We start from the raw sequence: 4,519 nt of genomic DNA, 5'->3' as shown, positions 1-4,519 counted from the left end.
GCACTAAGAAATAGCCCGCCCAGGCCGAGAGCCCACGTGACACAAGCTCCCCCTCTCTCCGCTCTTCGCGGGCTGCTGGGGATTGTAGTTCTCCGGGTCCTGACGCCTTGGTCTTTGGCTGCAACTGTAGGGTCGGACTACAAAGCCCAGGATCCGTCGCGGTCCCTCCTTTGAGGCCCCTCCACTTCCGGAGATCGCCTCAGTGTGGTCCCAGAGAGAAGGGGGAAGGGCCTTAATCACGCCAGCGACGAGACGACCAATGATGGCTGAGATGGGCGTGCTGTGGAAGTCGGGGGTCTCAGGCCTCACCCCGCCCTTGAAAGATAAGGGAAAGGGTACTCCGTGCTGGTATTGGTGTCGCTGTTCTGTAAGTCGCGGACGTCCTCTGGAGGTAGAAAACGTGGTCGTCGTACCATGGAAAGCCTAAATGCCGGACTGTAGGTCCGCTGTTCAGGCAGAACATTGAATGCATTTGTAAATTCAAGTCATTCACAACGCGACCCTCTGACTCCGTAGAGGCACCTCCAATGTTGTTGGGGTTGGAATAATAAAAATAATGGCAAAAATAATAACATTTATTGAGAGTGCTTACCATGTCCTAGACACTCTGCTAAGCACATTTTAGTGAAATTATTTAGTTCGGTCGAGCAACTTTGTAAACTGCGTTACAACCATTCCCACGCATTTTGAGTGAGGATGGGGTGGGATCTGAGAAGTTAAATAACTTGTGGGACACGTGCTGTTTGCCACAGTTCCATGCAGTCCGGCTCCGTTCTTCCAAAGGGGAGAATCTCCGGAGAAGAAAATTAGACGCTCCAGTTCTCACAGGAAAGACGGAGACCCCTTTCCCTCCGCCTCCTAGATTCTGAGTTTTCTAGCTGGAACAGGAAGGGATGGCACTGGGGATCTTCTCCTGGCCTCCCTTCGGCCCCTCTACCTCAGATGGTTTGAGAGTGGGCCCTGGACGATTAAGCTTTACTGTCCCTCCCCTGTGAAGGATGACACAAGGATTGTGAATATGGACAGAAAGGGACACAAACTACCCAAGGAGCATGTCCTGAGAGCTGGCACTTCGCAGTTAAAATCTAAATTTTAATTTAGATTTAATCCTCACAACCACCCTTTGAAGTATAATGAATAAGAACTTCAGATTTCAATTTTTGGTCCAGTAACTTGACAATAAATTTGGGCAAATTACTTCATCTCTCTGATTCTCATTGGAAATAATGATGTCTATATTCCATGGGATTGGGATGAGGATTAGACGAAAGAAGGGATAAAAAGTGGTTAACTCATTGCCTGTCATATGGGTTGTGATCAGTAAGTGATGACTACATCTATTATTGCTATTGTTATCCTTATTGTAAATATGAAGAATGGTTATCTATGCTGTTAGGCTAAGGTAATTAGGATTGGACCTCAGGTCTAATTGGTACTTTGAGGTACCTTATTTTTGTTATTTTGACCCCAGTTTCCACATTTGTTGTTTGTTTATTTTTATTTTTTATAGAAACAGTCTTTTGAGTTCCCAGATGTGTGTGTGACCCGATAACTCTGAACCATGACTCGTAGACTTAACCTTCTTTTCCCCTCTTCCCATTCCATCACATACAGAACTATGGATGTCCTCAAACGGTCCTGTTTGCCAAAGTTTTATTGGTTGAGAATCACGATTTCTGATCGGATATAGCTTCAAAAACTGTGAAGTATCTATTACGGGTTCACCTGCTGTTTTTGTAAGTATTGTGTACATACCCTGTTCTCTACCAACATATATCTTCTGGTTATTTCCGGCCTCTTTCTGATAGCATCAGCTTGGAAATCAAAGGGGAAGTGATAAGTGTGTCTTGTGATAGGTTGGCCATGGACTGAGAGGCAGGAGAGCTAGAAATGAGAACTCATAAAAATTTGGATGAGTTTTGGACACAGGCACTTGCTAGTTTCTGTGGCCACAGAGATGAATGACATGTGGATATGACTTAGCTTAATTTAACTTAAAAGTTAGGTTTATAGTGGTGATGATATGTGCCAGAAAACACTGAACTTTGAATAATGAGAATTCTAGTCTTAGATCAGCCACAGAATTTCGGTGTGATCCTGGGAAAGTCTCTGGGTTTCAGATTACCCATTTTAACATGAAACAGTTGGGGTTTCTTCCCTTTCTGATTTTTGAGGTTCACTAAAATGTCTCTTTTTCAGGAACATTATGAGATGTATTCAACTGTGCTTTCCTTTAGGTTTTTCCCAGTGTTATTGAAACTGATAAGGTTACCCTGATTCAGATTTTGACCGGAAAGTTTCTTCTCTAGCCCCTGTTGCCTGTCGGCCCAGTCCCTCCCTCCAGTACTGTCTGGGTAACTGCATTTTCTCTCTTCTCTAGCATGTTCTAAAAACCTCTCCAGGCAGAGCCAATGTGGGAGCTGGGGAGAATATCTGAAGGGGCTAAGAGACTGTCTTCCTGTATCAATACTTACCGTTTACAAGACACCAGAAATTCACGCTATCTTGCAAAGGAACAGAGGAGAGCTACCACATCCTCATTTTACTTTTACCAAGTGGGTATCCATTGAGGCAGGTGGTAGATTGTACCTAATGATGATTATGAGGTCTCTTGGCATAAAGTAAACACACACACAAACACACACACCCCTAGCTTCAAAGCCCAGACCAAGCTTGTGACAGTGGATTCTGTCTCTAATTAGATGGTCGAGAATATGTTCCAGTCAGTACTTGGATCCACAGACACAAGCTAGCATCTCACTGTGAGAGGGCGTCATTTGTATGAGCATCATCAGCATCACCATAAAACCGGAAGCACAGTTTTATACAAAAATGTTAATTGAGCTTTGACTATGTTCTGGACACTGGAATACATGCTAGGAAGAGAGAGAGGTGAAAAAGAGAGAACTAATAATCAAGCCAACTAATCGGTGAACAAGAATAGGCTGTGATATCTGATGTGAAAGAAGTAATCAGGCTGATGTGCTAGGGCAGAGGAGGAAGGCTTTATTTTATTTTTTTGTTTCATAAATCATTTGTGCATTTGTTTATTTTTTATTTTATTAACGTATAATGTATTATTTGCCCCAGGGGTACAGGTCTGTGAATCATCAGGCTCACACATTTGACAGCACTCACCATAGCACATACCCTCCCCAGTGTCCCTCACCCAACCACCCTCTCCCTATCCCCCTCTCCCTGGCAACCCTCAGTTTATTTTGTGAGATTAAGAGTTTTTTATGGTTTGTCTCCCTCCAGATCCCACCTTGTTTCATGTTTTCCCTCCCTAGCCCCCACAGCCCCCTGCCCTGCCTCTTAAATTCCTCATATCAGAGAGATCATATGTTAATTACCTTTCTCTGATTGACTTATCTCGCTTAGCATAATACCTTCTGGTTCCATCCATGTCTTTACAAATGGCAAGATTTTGGGGTTTTTTGATGGCCGCATAGTATACATATATATGTGTGTGTGTGTGCACGTGTGTATATGTATACGCACAGGCGCGCACACACATACATATATATATACACACACACACACACATACCACATCTTTATCCATTATCTGTTGATGGACATCTAGTGGACATCTAGGCTCTTTCCACAGTTTGGCTGTTGTGGACATTGCTGCTATAAACATTCGGGTGTACATGGGAAGGCTTTATTTTAGTTTGGGCAGTCAGAGAAGGCCTCTCCCAGAAAGTAGTGTATGAGCTAGAATCCTTGCAAGTTGCTGGGGAAGTCACAAGTAGGCAGAGAGGCAGGCAGAGGGGGATGGGGAAGCAGGATCCCCGCTGAGCAGAGAGCCCAATGCGGGGCTCCATACCAGGACCCTGGGATCATGACCTGAGCCGAAGGCAGAGGCTTTAACCCACTGAGCCACCCAGGCACCCCAGTAAATAAAACATTTTTTAAAAAATGAATTAAAATGAAAAAGAAAGTCAACTATCTGGTATATAACAGATTGATTGATTAGGAAATGGTTGACTTGAGAAGTTTAAGAAGCAACCAGTTATGCAAAAAACTCGAGGATGAGTATTCCAAAGTAGAGGGTAGAGCATGCACTAAGGCTCTGAGGCATGTTGGGGAAACAAGGTGACCAGTGTGCCTGGAGTACAGTGAAGCAGGGAGGTAGAGGGTGGGGAGGTGAGGTCAGATAGGATCCAGTTCATGCGGGTCTAGTAGAACATAGAGGAAGGGTTTGGATTCTGATCTTAAAGCAATACAAAACCTTTAGAGGATTTTACACTAGGTCATAAAATTTCTTGGAAACCATGTTAAAGAGTTTGGACTTATTCCAGAGAACAACAGAGACCCTTCAGAGATTTAAAAGCAGGCGAATATCAGGATTAGAACCAGGGTTTAGAAAGTTTACTCTGGCTGTGGTAAAGGTAATAGCTTAGATGGAGCTCAGGCAAGAGACCAGCCAGGGGAAGACATTCTGACTGTGGAACGAGGGCATAAGTGTAAGAGTGATTGAGTTACCATCATTAACTAGACCACAAGCTCCCTTATGT

The 4,519-nt window shown here is 43.9% G+C and overlaps 1 long non-coding RNA gene across 1 annotated transcript in view; it reads left to right on the top strand.

Annotated features, from left to right (window-relative positions):
• The first annotated feature begins 66 nt into the window (after positions 1–66).
• Positions 67–4,519, top strand: part of LOC116585516 — a 75,418-nt gene continuing 70,965 nt past the window's right edge. The window contains exons 1-2 of the long non-coding RNA XR_004283676.1: positions 67–367; positions 1,615–1,736. This is a non-coding gene — a long non-coding RNA (uncharacterized LOC116585516). The remainder of the gene's footprint in view (positions 368–1,614; positions 1,737–4,519) is intronic.

The sequence above is a fragment of the Mustela erminea genome, chromosome 3 (genome assembly GCF_009829155.1).
Source record: "Mustela erminea isolate mMusErm1 chromosome 3, mMusErm1.Pri, whole genome shotgun sequence".
Classification (NCBI taxonomy): Eukaryota; Metazoa; Chordata; class Mammalia; order Carnivora; family Mustelidae; genus Mustela; species Mustela erminea.
Note: the sequence above shows the minus strand (reverse complement) of the source record. Positions and strands in the feature narration are given on the sequence as shown.